This window comes from Eumetopias jubatus, unplaced genomic scaffold, assembly GCF_037043125.1.
Source record: "Eumetopias jubatus isolate StellerSeaLion01/CBP00866 unplaced genomic scaffold, mEumJub1_p1.0 scaffold_9, whole genome shotgun sequence".
Taxonomy (NCBI): Eukaryota; Metazoa; Chordata; class Mammalia; order Carnivora; family Otariidae; genus Eumetopias; species Eumetopias jubatus.
The window spans coordinates 27,638,708-27,657,103 of record NW_028274815.1 but is presented as its reverse complement, the minus strand read 5'-3'; the positions used below and the strand labels follow the sequence as shown (position 1 = coordinate 27,657,103).

Below are 18,396 nucleotides of genomic sequence, written 5' to 3'. Positions count from 1 at the left end.
TTTTAGGGACTCACTGGTACCAAATACTGAACGGAAGTCAATAACCAGCTCAGAGCTCATTCCACAAGGCCCCCTTGTAGTTTGGGCTAACAATTAAGTAACAAGGTTAAGCTGCATTGTATTTATTTTTTCTTGGTTACTGATATATACTATTGGCAACCAAATGAACATATTTACAGCTATCTGACATGAGTTAAATGAGAAATGAGAATATTGAAGAAGCTCTAGTAATAAATATGAAATTCCAAAGTCCATCTGAGGAGGTATTTTCCTAGCATTTGGCTGAAGCTAAACACAGAAGAGAACCAATATATACACATATTAGACATTTGCAATCAGATGGTTTCCAGATGGACACATTCAACTCCATGGAAATGTTATGACCTACTATGGCAACTCTAGTGTTCAAATGGTAAATAATATCCCAAAATAAGATTCAGAACTAGAAAATATTTAGCTTAGAATTTAAAATTTTAAGCCTTGGGAAAACAGTTTTTGTTTTCTTCAGCATTATATTCATCAGAATCTTGTCTGTGGCACTAATGCTTGGGAAGGACCTGGTTCCAAATCGCTTGAAATGAAGTCATGTCCCCTTGTTCATTTACTCCAGAGTGAGCTTGATGATGATGATGCTGTTGGTGGAGGAGAAGAAGGAAGAGGTCATTGTTTTGAATGCTGTCTGTGCCATCATCGTGCTGAGTGCTTTACCCATTTAACTCTGGGAAGCCAGTATTCTCCCCAGAAATCTAGCAACAAATAAAACACAGCTTAAGCTTGTTACTTAATTGTTAGCAAAAAAGTGCAAGGAAGCCACATGGGATGAGCTCTGAGCCGGTTATTGACTTCTGTTCCGTACTTGGTACCAGCACTGACATGGTCGTGCCTATATGTGCCCACCAGGAGCAAGAAGACATTTTCAGTAACTGGCATGAGTAAATAAAACTCTTAAGGATCCACCCACTGGAGCCAGAGAACAATCTCAGGGGTTAGAATCTACACAAAGGAGGCTCTAAGAAAATGAAGATACTATACAGAAAGCCTCTAAGAAACAAAAGAATATGAACAGAAGGCACAGCCTGCAGTATAATCTCTCTCTAACCTACCATCCTTCTGTGCTGGGGGTGGAAGCTGCTATCTTTGAAAACACCAGGAAAGCATTTTAAAACCTGAGTTCTAAGTTGTTTCATAGGAATGCAGCAAGAAGCACTAACATGATGAAGAACTGACTTCAAAAGTATCTCCATGCTCACAGAAAGGCATTTGTTTGGTTGAGAAAAAAAAGAAAGGCCAATGATGATTGAATATCTACTAAATATTAAGTGCTATGATATGGGCTGGAGATGTAAAGAGCTCATTTAAGGAGCCTACATCCCATTGCAGTTTACAGATTATAAACTAATTATTATAAAACAACAAGCCCATTAAGTCCAATGCCAGAGAAACATGCCCTGGGTGTTATGGGGGCACAAAAGTGGGATAAAATTTAACCAAAGAGAGCTGGGAAGGCTTCCTGAAAAGGAGACATCTGAGAATATTAAGTTTTATGGGTCACAAAACTAGAATAGAAAATACCAGCTAAATTCAGTGGTGTCGGACAGCAAAGCAGCCAGAAATATCTGAGCTTGATTCTAGAATTGGGCAAGAGATTGATATCATAAACTGTTATCAAGAAACTTATCCCCACGGGAAAAAAGAACACATATAAGACAATACTTAGAACAAGAGCTGATGACAGTAAAATGATTGGGATGCACTGAGTTCTGAACTGTCATTGGATTTTTAAAAAAGTATAAGTAAATGGATACACTATGAAAAGCATGGAAACTGTACAATGCTGCTTTATTAGTATTAACTTTATTATCCAATTTTACTATTGACGGTGATAAGATATTTTAGATTTTATTTATTTAAATTCAATTAATTAACATATAGTGTATTACTAGTTTCAGAGGTAGAGTTCAGTGATTCAGCAGTCTCATATACTACCCAGTGCTCACTACATCACATACCCTCCCCAATGTCCATCACCCAGTTACCCCCTCCCTCCACCCCCATCCCCTCCAGCAACGCTCAGTTTGTTTCCTATGATTGCGTCCCTCATGGTTTTCTCCCTCTCTGATTTCATCTTGTTTTATTTTTCCCTCCCTTCCCCTCTGATCCTGTTTTGTTTCTTAAATTCCACGTATCAGTAAGATCATATGATAATTGTTTCTCTGATTGACTTATTTCGCTTAACATAATACCCTTTAGTTTCATCCATGTCATTGTAAATGGCAAGATTTCATTTTTTGATGGCTGAGCAATATTCCATTTTACACACACACACACACACACACACACACCACATCTTCTTTATCCATTCATCTGCTGATGGACACCTGGGCTCTTTCCATAGTTTGGCTATTGTGGACATTGCTGCTATAAACATTGGGGTGCAGGTGCCCCTTCAGATCACTACATTTGTATCTTTGGGGTAAATACCCGCTAGTGCAATTGCTGGGTCTTAGGGTAGCTCTATTTTCAACTTTTTGAGAAACCTGCATACCGTTTTCCGGAGTGGCTGCACCAGCTTGCATTCCCACCAACAGTGTAGGAGGGTTCCCGTGTCTCTGCATCCTCACCAATACCTGTCGTGTTCCTGACTTGCTAATTTTAGCCATTCTGACTGGTGTGAGGTGGTATCTCATTGTGGTTTTGATTTGGATTTCCCTGATGCCGAGTGATGTGGAGCATTTTTTCATGTGTCTGTTGGCCATTTGGATGTCTTCTTTGCAGAAATGTCTGTTCACGTCTTCTGCCCATTTCTTGATTCGATTATTTGTTCTTTGAGTGTTGAGTTTGATAAATTCTTTATAGATTTTGGATACTAGCCTTTTATCCAATTATCTTCTCCCATTCTGTCGGATGTATCTTGTTTTGTTGAGACAGTGATAAGCTTTAAAAGCTAAATTTCTTACACTATTCTGGTGCTAACTTTTGTATACATAAATAGGCCCACTTGGGAATGTAATATTCATTTCTCCTTTTTAAGTGAAACTGTGTGTGTTATCATCTAAATGAAAACTTTTGCTTCTATTTAGAAACCAGTATGTTCATGGTACTCTTTTGTGGGATGGTAAAGTCTCAGTTTTAAAACACGTCTCTATCAGGGATTTGGGGCTAGACCTTTTCTTGAAAACAATTAAAAGTAAAGCACAGGGACCAAAAAAATGTTTTTGAAATTATTTCCGTACTGTCAATTAAATGTATATAGCCTGAAGGTTATAATTAGAAGACTCCACTTAATGACTTTGTCCATTCTCTCTGATTTCACATGTTTTTCCTACAGCAAATGTTTCTTCCTTTCTCTAAAAGGAAAACAAATCTCAAGAGGTAGTGATATCTCTCTTCTTATTTAAGGCATTAACTAAATTCACCTTACTCCTGAAAAGAAATCCCTGTATATACCAACAAAAGAGAAAATATTAGTGACTAATAAATGTCAGTAGTGTCTTAGGTCCCTATTTAACTTCTCTAAGGCTTGCTTTCATCATCCCTAACATGAGAGAAACAATATTACTCTGTCTTCTTCATCAGAACAAAAAAAGCTCTCTTAAAAAAGTTTTAAGAGCACAAAACCCAATGAAAAAAAAAGGGGAAGTCCTAAAATTACAAAATGTTTCCAACTATATTTGTAAAGTGGTTATTTGGAATTTAGAGTATATTTCCCCACTAGAACATTATACATGGATTAATAGCATATTACATACAGAGGATAAGGAGGTTGGTGGGCATCTATCAAAATGCTGAAAAGAACTTTTGGAATTCTCATGGAGTTTAGAGGTTGATGGTACTAATTTTTAATATGCCGAATTACCCTTCGGAAATTGTGTAACTGCTAGAAACATGAATCAGATGGGTTTATTAGAGGATCTAGAGAGACACAGGAAGAGGAAAAAAAAGGGAGAGGATGGTTCCTTCTCACAAAGTAACTATGAAGGAGTTGGAGGAGGCAAATGACTGAAAATAAGAGTTTTGTTGATACAGCTATAAAAAAGGGAGAATTAATGAATTGGAGTTAAATTGTTAGCAGTTTAAGTAAACAAGAGGTATCTTTCCTGGCCAAAACCAGAAACAAACAAAAAACACCAGTTCCCCACTGGCCAACTCTCTTCTCTCTCCCATCCTTGACGGCCAAGTAGAATTTGCTGGATTGGCTCCATCCCCTCTTCAGACCGCCCAAATCAAGCTCTGTCCAGTTCTCCCCTCACTCCCCACTCCCACACTTCACTAAAACTACTCTGGCGGCGTCACCACATTTGTGCTAAGGCTTGGCAGCCTTGTGTTACCTCTTGGCCACACTCCCTCTGACATTCTTCCCTTGGATGGTTTTCCTGGCAACTTCTCTTCCCTGGTTTTCCTCCTGTGCCTCTGGTCACACCTTCTCAGTCACACACAGACTCCTCTCCTGCTGCTGGGGGTCCACAAGTATCTGTGCCTGGACTTTTCTTCTCACCTCAGATTCTCCATGGTTAACTCATCCACAACCATGGCTTCAACTACTACTTCCATGTCAGTAACTCCAAATCAAACTGAGGCCAGCTGCATGGTGTACCATAGAGAGCCAAGAGTGGGGGCTGCCACTTAATACTGGGTGCCTTTGGGAAAGTTTTATTTTACTTGAGGGTAGGTTTTCATACCTTACCATCATACATTGCTAATGGAGATATGAAATGATGTGTCCACTTTGGAAAACAATTTGGAAGTTCCTCAAAAACTTAAACATAGAGTTACCATATGATTCAGCAAATTCACCCCTAGGTAGATAGATCCCTGAAAGAACTGAAAACTTATGTCCACACAAAAGCTTGTACACAACTGTTCAGCAGTATTATTCATAATAGCCCAAAAGTTGAAACAACCCAAATGTCCATGAACTGATAAATAGATGGATAAAATAAAGTATATCTATATGATGGAATTTCATTCAGCCATAAAAAGTAATACAGCACTGATACATCCTGCAACATGGGTACACCTTGAAAAACCTGATGCTAGGTGAGAAAAGCCAGACCCCCCCCCCCGCAAAAAAAGCCATTTTGTGTAATTCCATTTAGATGAAATGTCCAGAAGAGGCAAAGACTATACTCATGACCTAGACTCTACTCACAGAGATAAAAAGTAAATTAGTGGCTTCCAAGGACTGAGGGGAGGGAGGCAAAGGAGTAACTACAATGAGTTGAGGGTTTCTTTTTGGGGTGATGAAAATGTTCTGAGGTTTGAGAGTGGCAGTTGTGGTACAACCTTGTGAGTAAACTAAAAATCACTAAGCTATACACTTTAAAGGGACATATTCCAATAGCCTGTGAATTATTTCCACTAAAATTTTTTTTTAAAGATTTTATTTATTTATTTGAGAGAGAGGGAATGAGAGATAGAGAGCATGAGAGGGAAGAGGGTCAGAGGGAGAAGCAGACTCCCTGCTGAGCAGGGAGCCCGACGTGGGACTCGATCCCGGGACTCCAGGATCATGACCTGAGCCGAAGGCAGTCGCTTAACCAACTGAGCCACCCAGGCATCCCTCCACTAAAATTTTTTGATTACTTAAAAAAATATGTCCTCTTCACCCTCCTAAACTTTTGTTCCTATATCTCCTTCCTTGATGCATGGCTCCGTCTACCTCCCCGTATTCCATGCCAGAAATGAGACCTCCTAGTGCCATTCCTCCATATCCCAGTCTGATCATCTACCTCCCAAATGCTTCTCAAATGGGTCCACCCCTCTTCCTCTCCACTGCCACTCCTGGGTATTTGGAGATGGGGCCTTTGGGAGATAATGAAGTCATGAAGGTACTTTGTTGCTAAAGCTGCCCAGTCTTTGGTGTGCTTGTTACAGCAGCCTGAACTGACCAGGACATCATGCTTTGTACATTTTTTTTTTTTTTTAGCATGCTTTCCTTCCCCTCAATATGTCTGTTTGGCAATCACATACTCACTTCTTAAATGCCTACTTGAATTCTTCTCCTCCCTCCCAGGTCCTCCAGGCAGATTTCTGGCACTCAGTGTACTGACTTGTGTGAGGCTTTCAGGATTTATGTTACCGAATGGTTCTGTCTCCTCGGTAGTTTCTTAAGAACCAGTGTCTTTTGTCTTTCTAGCTCTTAACCGAGAAGTACGTCTGATATCTGCATGTGGTTATCTTGCTCTGCCATCTTATTCTTCCCACATGATCTGCAGACTTTAAATTTGTTTCTCTTCCACTTTTTTCCTCCAATCTTATTTTTGTCTTGATTTTTTTTATTTTATTGAATGAATTTACTCCTCTTATATGAACATGCCCCTGATGGAATTTCAAGACATGCTTCCAGATTTTTATTACAGATTTATGTTATAGGGAATAAAATTACACTGAATACTTCTTCCAGTCATTTTATCATTTGTTTAATAAACAGTTATTTCTGTGCCAGACAATGTGATTAACACCATGGCAGAGGTACAAGATTATATCAGGCACAGATTGTGATCTCAGAGGCCTTAGAATCTAAAGGAGGGGGAGCACAAAATAAACAGAAATGACGATACAGGGCATTATGAAAGAGTCACGAGAGAAGTGAAAACTTCTGACTCATAGAGTCGAGCTGTGACCTTAAAGCATGAGTGGGATTGCACTGAGTGGAGAAAAGGAGAAACCACATGCAAAGGAAAGGACACTGAAAAAGGCAGAGAGCTGTGGAGAAGCAGGAATACTAACAGAATGGGGAGCTCTGAAAACTGGAATTAAAGAATCTATATGATCATTCTTTCATTCAACAAACATTGAGAGGGGAGACAGGGCTACCATGTTGTAAGGAGCAGAACTAAAAGCCACTGTGAAGGTCCATGTGATTTAATCCAACACAGCCCTTTGCTGTGGGTTTGTGCAGGCTTGACACATTTCAGTCACTTAATGAGTTCTGAGCACAGCTCGACTGATGGGTAAGAGTCTGGACTCTAGAGCCAGACCACTGGGACCAAATTGGACTCTTGTGCTTTCTAGTATGTGGCCTTGGGCACTTTATGTAGTCTTACTGTGTCTCTGTACCTATATACCTCGATAGTGATAGGATCTATGTTGTAGGGTTGTTACAAGAATTAAATAAGTTAGACGAAATCAGAGAAGGAGACAAACTGTAAGAGACTCAATCTCAGGAAACAAACTGAGGGTAGCTGGAGTGGTGGGGGGTGGGAGGGATGGGGTGGCTGGGTGACAGACATTGGGGAGGGTATGTGCTATGGTGAGTGCTGTGAATTGTGTAAGACTGATGAATCACAGACCTGTACCCCTGAAATAAATAATACATTATATGTTAATAAAAAGTTTTTAAAAATTAATTTTAAAAAAACAAAACTTTGTTTTATAAATAAAACATCTATAAAATCTACAAATAAAATACTTCAAAGAAAAAAAGAATTAAATGAGTTAACAAAGGTTAAGGGCTTATTAACTGGAACATAGTACATTCTTGGTAAGTGTTAGCTACTATTATTTATTTTCTTCCTGGTAAATTACCAAAAAGTGTCTTCTACCTATGGAATAAAATGATTTGTATTTATATCATGTCTCTCAAAGTTATAAGCCCCATAAATTGACCTACATATACTCACTTTGCAGAAGAAAGAAATAAGAGAGAAAGAAACAAAGAAACCAGGAGGAAAGGCAGCATAGGCTGGAAATTTGAGTTATGAAGTGAGAACTAATTTAAATCCCATTTCTACTAACTGTGCTTTAGGCCCCCATTTCCTTAAATAAAGATTCCATAATTAGCTTCTTACTATGTAGTATTCACTATTTTGGGAGGACAAAGTAGCTGCCTCTAGACATATAACTCAACCTATTCATACTCACCTATTTATATATATACATATAATTAATATATATATACATATACATAAAGTATATATACTTTATATATAATAATATGTTAAAGATTTTATTTTTTTATTTGCCAGAGAGAGAGAGGAAACATAAGCAGGGGAGTGGGAGAGGGAGAAGCAGGCTCCCCGCTGAGCAAGGAGCCCGAAGCAGGACTCGATCCCAGGACCCTGGGATCATGACCTGAGCCAAAGGCAGACACTTAATGACTGAGCCACTCAGGCGTCCCTCAACTATTCATATTTTTATCGATCGGTTACAATCTATTTTTTAAAGAAACATCTATCAAGCATATAGGTACTTAAGGGGATACACAGACAGTACATGTCCCCAAAGAAGTTAAAGAGGAGGAGATTTTAGTAGATTCATATAGCAATCCCAGCAGTATTTCATGTGTACGAAAGAGTCATGAATAGGATCCAAGTCTTGAAACTGCAATCATTTTTCTCCAGCATGGGAATAAATGCATATTAGGTTATTAATATCCATAAAAACAATTCTTGAGAGTAGAAATCACACAAAAACATTTCCACCAAAAGTTCTGCTGATGAATCTACTAGTCACAATAAGGATGTTGAAGAGTTGAAATAGTAAGTGAAACTGAGCTGGGCACTAAATTTAGAATGAGAACCTCATCAACTTCTGTGGTAATTTGTGGGGATTTCATAAGTCCCCATGTTCACATAGTTTTAAACCCTCACCAATCTTTATCTCACCACAATATCTCATTTTCAGTAACTTTTTTTCAACACCTTTAATTTCTAGTCCAGGAACCACGGCATGTATTTATTTATTTATTTATTTATTTATTTATTTATTTATTTATTTAGCTCTCTTAGCATGCTTCAACTATTAATCACATAAAACCTGAAAGGATTTACCAAGCATGGTGGTAAAAAGATACTTCCTCACTACTAAATACAATGCTGATTATTTTTTGCCTTCTTAAAAGAGAAAAATACAAATGAAAATGTTTAAACCTCTCATTAACTTATTATTCTGCAGTAATATTTGGTTTGGGCAATAAAGGGGAAAAAAGCTACCATAAAACATCAATGACTGGGGAAAGAAAATACTGGAATATCTCAAACGGTGTCTATACTGAAAAATGAAGGAACACTCAAGACCCAAACTGTGTTACCTTCAGGAATCTAAAGCAATGTAAATGGAGCCCAAGTTTTATAAAATTGTTTTTGGTTCTCAGCCATTCTAGTTATTTTTTTTCCCCAAAATTTAGTTTTGCTTTTGAGTAAGAGAGTCTTGACTTTGGTAATGTGCTGTCTACACGATGCCAAACATCTCTTTTATAAAAGCTAGCAAATTGTTTATGTCATCTAGATGTCTCCAAATCTCCACATCTTTGTTGTAATATGGAGCAATCTGAATCACCCCAATGAGTTTTTATTGAGAACTATGTTCACAGCAAGATGACTCAACAGATGCCATATGCTTGACATCAGCAAGATCTCGCGTAGGTGTTCTTGTGGGTCCTAATACAAAATCATACCTTCCATAAAATCCAAGAAATTGGCTCTGATGCCATAGAAATTAAATGTAAAAGTACAGTGGCTGCTTAAACATTATATCGTTCTCAAATGCCCTTTTGACGTTTTTATCTGAGAATGCCTATTTAAAGACATACAAATACTGAACCACAAGTCTTTTTCTTTTTTTTTTAAGATTTTATCTATTTGACAGAGACAGTGAGAGAGCATAAGCAGAGAGGAGGGGCAGAGGGAGAGGGAGAAGCAGGCTCCCTGTCAAGCAAGGAGCCCAATGTGGGGCTCGATCCCAGGACCCTGGGATAATGACCTGAGCCGAAGGCAGACGGTTAACCGACTGAGCCATCCAGGTGCCCCTGAAGCAGAAGTCTTAAGTTCTTTTCTCCAAATTGAAGATGGTGCAAAATAAGGTCTTCCTCACTCAGCATCCACAGATTATAAAACAGTGACCTCCTGGACAGAGATCTGCCCCATAGATGTATTTCTTTTTCTTTTTTTTGTTAGGCCCACACAGGTTTGGCTCTCACGAAGTTTCAAAAATTTTGCATTATTTGCAACATGTACAAATCCAGACTTTCACTTTTTACAATTCCAGTTTTCTAGATTCTTTTAAAGATTTATTTATTTGAGAGAGAGAGCATGAGCGGGGGCGGGGGGGAAGCAGGACCCTGGGATCATGACCTGAGCTGAATGCAAATGCATAACTGACTGAGCCACCCAGGCACCCCAGTTTTCTAGATTCTTATGGAAAAATCAGATCTGCCCCATGAGGTAACATCTGGCTGGAGCTGAGTAGCAACTGTCTTCTAATTCCTCAAAGTTCCCACTACCCTCTATTGTTTCCCCAACTGAGGCCAAGGGTCATTGCCATTTATCACCCCACTATGGGCCTTTTCTTTCTAGTAGATTTAAGAGGAAAGTGAAATATCACTTGTTCTAGGTAGGGAGATAATTTCCTGCAGACATTTGCATTTGGGAGCCCCTACCTCAGACACATCAGACTGCCTACTGACATCACAGATGCTAAGCAAAAGCTAAGGAGGACTCTTCGGTTGGGCAGATCTTAAGAATGTTACTATTCGTGGATTAAACAAAGAAGAATCACAACTACTATGCCTTCTGGCATATTTTCATTTACAAAGTAGGTTCGAATTACAAGACAAACTTCACCTCGTGCCCAAACAAGAAAGCAAGTTTAAGGATTTCTAGAGCATTTGTCAAGCTTGCTTTGGCTAATAAATTATTATTTATTTCCATTTACAATATGTTTAAAATGTCTATATTACCTCCAAGTTTTGCAATTCCCCCAGATTTCTGTGCTTTCTTTTGCAGAAAAGCTCTCATAATCAACAAAATAGACGTCCACTAATGATTCCCAAAGAGCATGGGACTTGGTGCAAACGCCCTCTCAACACTTTACTTTGTAGATTCTGGAAAGATTAAGGGAAAACAGAATGTATACTGGGATATTTATATAAAAATATGTAACTACTCATGCTGAGAGGGAAAGACATTTTTAGATTCCTCACGTTATAGTGAGTATCCAGTTTCACTCTCTCCCACTTCCTCTCTATGTTGCTTTGGATACGTTGACTACAACTATTAACAGCTTACTCCTCCATGTCAGATTTGAGTAATCCACAGGTACTCATCACTGTGGGCTTTTCAGGATAACTTCCTGTGAATAATTCCCAGCACTTAGATCATGAGTCACTTGGGTAACTAGCGATTATACAAGTTGAGCTGGTATTCTTCCTTTGTTGTTATCGCTCTAAAAGGAGAAACCAGAAACCAGGGAAGGGTTATTTACTGGTCAGTGCAGCTGCAAGGACTGGTCTCTGAACACCTGATCTCATCAGCTTGCTCATTCAAGTCTTCTGATAGTACTTGTTTTTTGTTTGTTTGTTTACTCGGAGAAACTCTGTCGTTCTAATAGAGAAAGAGATTGTGGTAGAGGAGAGACAGCGAACATTTCTACTTTTCAAGGGGACCTTTTATTCTCTAGGTAAAACTACCTCACTTTATAAAGGAGAGCCCTGGGGCCAAAAAGATTACATAATTTACCCAAGTTTAAACAGAGAGTTTGTGGAAGAAAGGGAAATATACCACCATGGTGAGCGTCCAGAGAATCCAGCCTCATTGTGGGGTCGCTGGGACATAAAAAGTACATGTGTCAGAAAGCTGATTTTGAACTAACTTAGACTTGGAAAATGTAGAAGCTATCTGCTGTCTGCTCAGAATTTCTGCTCAGCAGTCTAATTTTAAGGGAATTTGGCTCCTTGACTTTGCAAATATGATTCCTATCCCATCATCTCCCTTTGTAAAAATATTTTTTTTTTTTTTTTTGCATTCTGGGGTCTAATATGATAATGAAGGTTTTAGCAAGAGGCTAAAATCCCTGGTTGGTGGGTACTGGGCATCTGAAAGCAGTTCTGGGTACTTTTGAGCAGGACAAAGATGTATTTGTTGGTGACGGTGAGCTTGAGAAGGTGAAACCTTGGAACTCAAAATGGTCCTGACACAAAGAGCTGGCTCTCTGGCTCTGACGCTTGCATCCTAAACCCTGTCCTATCATTTATTCCTGTCACAGGTAACTCCACGTATTTTGCTGGTTAACTTTGGTCACTCAAACTTTGACTTCTCGTTTTAAGTCAATTAACTTTGCTCACTCAGACTTTGACTTCTCGTTTTAAGTCTTCCAGAAAAGACCTGCACATGCTCCCTGCCCCCAGTCTAAACTACAACATCACCAGGCTTTGAGACTCTGCCCTCTCTCTCCTAGGTCTGGGACCAAATAGTCCATAAATTACAGTTCCTATTATCCTCACCCACAACTTCTACCCACGTTAGGCAGTGGCAGCATTTTCAAGAGGGATAAGGCTGGATTTTTAAGGAGCAAATGGCTCCCACGTTCTCAGCAGTTTTTCTCTGGCTTGGGTAGCTCTAATCTTAATTGGAGAGAGACCTCTCTACTTTACAAAATGGGATTATTGTGTTCTGGAGGATACCTGCCTCTTATTAAATGCTTGAAAGAAATTCAAGGAGGCCCTGGATTCAGAGGGACAACCTTGCCAGTGAAATGAAGGAGAATCTACAAAAGAAGTCCACACCCAGCCTGAGAACACATCATCCTTCTGCATGACCTTCATACTTTGCTCGGTCAGTGGGGACTCATGAAGCCTGGGGCAGAAAGAGAGAGCCAGGCAGAGTGCTGCCAGCTGGTCCTTTCCCTGTTCTCCCAGGCTCCCATACACCACTGCCCCCTGCCCCAAGGTGGTTCTTCCACACGCAGGGAAGTTGCTCACTGCGGAGTCCCCCTTCCCAATACCCACTCCTTCAAAGCACAGCTACTTTAGGGGACACGGCAGTTTTTAGAGTAGGCTGATATTAGTCTGCTCCAGTTGCTATACTAAGGTATCACAGACTGGGTGGCATAAATAACAGAAATTTCTCAGAGTTCTAGAAGCTAGGAAGCCCAAGATCAAGGTGCTGGCCAATTTCGTTCCTGGTGAGACTCTTCCTGGCTCGCACTCTTCTTGCTGTGTTCTCACATGGTGGAGAGAGAGAGAGAGAGCTCTGGTGTCTTCTTCTCTTCTTATATGGGTTCCAGCCCTACTTGATGAGGGTCTTACCTTTATGACCTCATGTAAGCTTAATTACCTCTGTACAGGCCCTATTTCTCAATTCAGTTACATGGAGAGTTGGAGCTATGACTTAGGAATTTGGGGAGGGACACAATTCAGTGCACAGCAAGACTCTTAACCAAGAATCAGAGATTTGTAAGGCCCCGGCACCATATGCAGAATGGTGTGTGTTTGTGCCCATGAGCTTCTTTTTTTTTTTTTTTAAGATTTATTTAAATTTAAGATTTATTTGACAGAGAGAGAGAGAACACAGGCAGGGGGAGGAGAGGGAGAAGCAGGTTCCCCGCTGAGCAGGGACCCCAATGCAGGGCTCGATCCTGACCTGACCTGAGATCATGACCTGAACCGGAGGCAGATGCTTAACTGACCGAGCCAACCAGGTGCCCCCCAACGACCTTCTTTCTGGGGAGAGGGTCCATAGCCTTCCTCACAGTCTCAAAGGGGTCTGTGATCAATAAAAGTTTAGGAACCACTATTTAAACCTACAAAGACTGATTGCCTCAGAAGATTTCAGAAGAAGACAAAGGAAAGTCAGTATTCCTTGAGGTTCTACCATCTAATGTCATTTTTTATATATTAAAACAAATGGACTTGCCCAATGCAAAAGGAGAGGAAAAAACAACATCATTCCCTGATTCCTACCAACAGCTTTTTAGGGTCACAAAAATTTGAGATACTGAAATGTTTCCCCCTCCCAAGAGTCTATGTGCAACCTTAGACTGAACATCCAATTTAAAAACAGCTTAAGAACAATGTAAGCTTGCTTGCTTTCCTTCTTCCTTTTTTCTTTCTTTCCTTTTCTTTCCCCCCTGAGACATCTGTGATGCTGTCAGGGTCTAGAGATGCTAACCCCACTCCTCCCAGTGAAGTTGCTTTCTTCGCCACTTCGTTCAGAACCTTGGCCAGACACCATCAGGTGAGGTGGGGTGGACACTGTGCTGTGTGGTCCACCAGCTTGGATGGCACTTCCCACAGGGCAGAGCAGCCAAGAGGAAGGCTCCAAGGGTACAGAGACAATGATGTAAGTCCAGCCACTTCATAAAAACACTGTCAAATGGTGTCCTTTCAAATAGGGCTTATAACAAAGAAGCCCAATGACATTTTGTTGACCCACAAACCACAAGAGTTCAGACATTAGTGCAATGCAGTTCTCAGACTAAGTAACTGATAATACATGTAATCTCTGCACCATCTCGAATGGGACTTTGTGCCTATCTAAAGTCTTTCTTCAAAAGACATTACAGAGCAACGATCTAACTTCACCCTACAAAACAATTCTGAAAAAAAGAGTTAATAGTATTATTTCTATATTATAAATAAATAGGAACACAAAGAAATTAAGTAAATTTTCAATTAGCTACTCAATCAACTTATCAATCAACAAGCATATTAAAAATTAACTTTACTCTTTTTGGGGGGGGTGAGGGGCAGAGGGAGAGGGAGAGACAGAATCTTAAATAGGCTCAACGCCCAGCATGAAGCCCAACGTTGGGCTCAATCTCACAACCCTGAGATCATGACGTGAGCTGAAATCAAGAGTCAGATGCTTAAACAACTGAGCCACCCAGGCACTCCTTTTCTCTTTTCTAAATGATGTTTAACTATTATCTTTGAATCTACTTAAGAGTATGATTCAAACAGCAAAAGGATCTGATTCTTATCTCATCAGGAAAAAGTGTCTGTTTTAGGCTCAGTATCCAAATAGTCCTTTATTGACTAAACAAATACTGAACACAATACCGCTACCTTCCAGACATTATGACAGGACCTGGGCACTCAGCCGTGAACCAAAGAGACCAGATCCCTGCCCAACGGAGTGAACAGTTTAGTGAGGGAAACCAACATCAGACAAGTAGACAAGCTGATATACAATTACAAGTCGTTATAAGAGCAATGAATGAAAACCCACACAGGATGCTAAGATAGAGAATGACAAGAGGGATTATTTTAGGTGAGTAGCAGGGAAAGATCTCTTTGAAGTGTTGGAACTTGGAGATTAATGAGAGATGTGAGAGAATGAAAGGCCTGAAGAACTGTCAGGATTACAATCTCATTTACTGAGTTAGGGAAGATTGACAGGGCAGAGGGAAAGGTACACTGGGAGAAATTTATAGTTGTACTTAAGATGTGCTAAGGTTGAGTTGCCTGTGAACTCCCAGGTGCAGGTCTCAAGATGCAGTTAATTCATCCAAACGTGGAAAGATCAGAGATGGAATTTAATTTTGAGAATTATCCCTATGTAAATAGCATCTAAAGCTACAGAAATGAAATCGCTTGGAAAGAAAGCATAAAGAGAAAGGACAAGAGAGCCCACACTTTACGCCTTGCGCATTCCAACATCCAGCGGTCAGAGAAAGGAGGTGAAGCAGCAGAGTGTTATGAGGAGTTGCCAGAGAGGCAGAAGGAAAATGTAAAGCATGTTGTGCCATGAGGCCAAGAGAAGAACATGCTCATGGAAGCTGAAACTGTGTGTTGAATGCTACTAAGAGGGGTCAAACAAGAGAAGGATGGGAAGCTATCTGCTTTTTAAATTTTTGCTACAAGGAGGTCACTGGTAACCTTGACAAGAGCAGCTTTAATGGAGCTGTGGGCAGAAGCCAGGTTGGTGTGAGCTGACGAGTAAGTGGGAGATAAAGAAACAAAGACAGCATGTGTAGAATATGAGTTTAATGACTGTCTAGAATGGAAGAGAAATTGGCAGAGGATGTGGGGATCAAGGGATATTTTTATAAGATGAGAGCTGCTGAAACATTCCTGTACCCTGATGGCGATGATCTTATAGAGAGGAAGAAGTTAAAGAATCAGAAGGAGGAAGGAGTAACCAAGGGGATGAACACCTGATGTAACATGGATGAAGAAAGGAGAACATGGTTGCAAACCCAGATAGAGTATACATAATTAGTGAGGGGAAGATGAAGGAGAAGAATCTAAATCAGAGACATAATTATCAGGTTGGCAGCTGGAGTTTATCTAATCCAACTGCTTCTGATACTCTCAGTTCTCCTTCCTGAGATTTTGAAGAGGAAAGAAGCAAGCAGAGAAATGAGCTCCCCAAGTCCCAGAGGGAGAAGTCCCAGGATGAACTGTCCTATGACTTGGGATCTAATGATCCCTTTCCCTGCCTGTTCAACAGTATGGCGCTAATTCCCTTGAATATTTTTCTAGTCATCAAGTATCTGTATTCTTGCCTGCCAACATGTGATGCTCTTAGATACCAAAGAGCGCTGTCGACTTGTGTTGTAAACCACTCAGTTCGGCTTCCTGTGGACCTTAGTCTGAAAGACTTGTCATTTTACATCTTGTTTTTGCCCAGGTGCCCAAATACTAATGAATAGTATTTCATTAAGGGTACTGGGTCATCACCAGTTACTACTGTTCAACAGCAACCATGAGATGAAATGGCTCGTGTAAATCATCTAGTGTTTTCAAGGCACACGAGAGTAAGATTTGTAACTGACATATACTGATCAGAATTTCTCAACCTCAGTACTATAGATACTTCGACTGGATAATTCTTCATTGTGGGGGTCTGTTCCATGTCCTGCAGGATGTTTGGCAGCATCCTTGGCCTCTATCCACTAGGTGCCGGTAGTACTCCACCCCCAACCCCAGTAGGAACAGCCCAAACTGTCTCCAGACTTTGCCAAATGTCCCCGGAGGGTAAAATTACCTCCTCCCCCCCACCCCACGGTAAAAACCACTGAAACAGGCTGATGTCCTAATATCAAAATGGAAACTGAAAAAGCCAATTAAATACCTAAATTTCTTTCTAGTATCAGAATGTCTCCTTTTTGTGTAAGCAAACACGGGGCTATTTGAACTTTTCAGTCTTCAAATGAATCCTAGATGTCTTCATCGGCAATAAGCATTTGAAAAAAATGCACCTTCTAGACATCATCTCAGCTTGATTTTTAATTATTGAGCCAATCGGTGGGTTTTAACATGTCAGAATTTGACTTAATTTACAACATTTCAAAGCTTTCTATGTCTAAGCTTGTTTATCACTCTACTAACTGACATATTTTGGCCCTTGTTTTATTCATGTGCTAATCATTTTCAGTTTTATTTTATTTTTGCTGTTCTCATAAGCTGCATTTAATCTTTCTGGAGAATATCAGAGGATTTATGAACATAGGCATTTTTTTCACAATATGTGAATAAAGGGTTCTCTTTTGTGAGAATAGTTTACCTTCTCTCCTCTTGCCCACGTGCTGGCTCCTCTTGAGTAATCTCAGGATGACTCTGTATAGAATGCATTGCCTCTCCTACAGTTTTTCCTTATAAACGATCCACTCTGTTATTCTGTTCTTCAGAGTTGTTACAGGCAGGGAGTGATGCTCAGTGTGAAACTACCAGAGGTGATTTGTTCTCATACCTGCTCAGTTGCTTACTGGCAGAGAGCTTATGCTTCTGGGAGTCAGTTTCTTCACATTCAAATTCAATTAACCTTTATTGAGAAGCATCAGTTTTGCCAAGTCAATACTTGACATTGCCTCAAAAGCTGTTTTGTGGTAGGGTATGGTTGCTCCATATGGCAACAACTTTTGAGGATCAAGAAATTCTCAAACAGCTTCTCATTTTCATAAATAACCCAGTAAGAATCAGCTATGAATTGTGTTAATCCCTCTTGAATCACAGCCTTTCCTTTTGGCAAAATAAATGTATAAATTTAATCTCTCTTGTGTAAAATACAAATTTTGCATAAACAAATATTGAACTCCAGTTAAAAATATGTATGAAGAAGTATTTAGAAATGAAGTGCACTGCTGTCTGCAACTTATTGTGGGGGAAAAAAAGATGAACCAATGGATGGATAGAAGAATGGATACGTGAATAGATGTGAAAAAGCAAACATGGTAAATTGTTAATGATAAAATTGAATGGGTGGGTATATGGATATTCACTATACAATTCTTTCAAGTTTTTTTGTTTGTTTGAACATTTTCATCATAAAGTGTGAAAAAAATCCTTCCATTATTTTAAATTCACATCTTTAAAACCTTCAGTGTTTGGGGATTTGATGAATAAGTCATGTTCATTAGCCTTTATGATTTTATAACTATTATCAGATGTAAACTAAAGAGGTCTCAGTCATCATTCTGTCCAAGTGGCTCCTCTATCCCCTTGAACATTTTAGATGTTACTCTGGATGTTTCCTAACTTTTTTTGTTTTGTTTTGTTTCCTAACTTTTGTTAATGACTTTCTTAAGATGGGACAATCTAAATTACTTCAAATGTTCCAAGTCTGAAAGTTTTATTTGAGGGTAATAGGAAGATATTTTTTGGATTTGTTTCCAAACATCTCTGGCTAATGAAAAAACAGGCTAAACTGCTTTTCAAAAAATCCCTATACTATATCA

General features: G+C 39.6%; 1 protein-coding gene across 4 annotated transcripts in view; it reads right to left on the bottom strand.

The window, feature by feature from the left end:
• Positions 1–18,396, bottom strand: part of RASGRP3 (RAS guanyl releasing protein 3) — a 72,442-nt gene that overhangs the window by 44,514 nt on the left and 9,532 nt on the right. The window contains exon 2 of one of the 4 annotated variants that reach the window (XM_028117202.2): positions 558–632. The exons of the other annotated variants lie outside the window; for them this stretch is intronic. The gene's annotated coding sequence lies outside the window, so the exon portion shown is untranslated. The remainder of the gene's footprint in view (positions 1–557; positions 633–18,396) is intronic. 4 annotated transcript variants of the gene reach the window in all.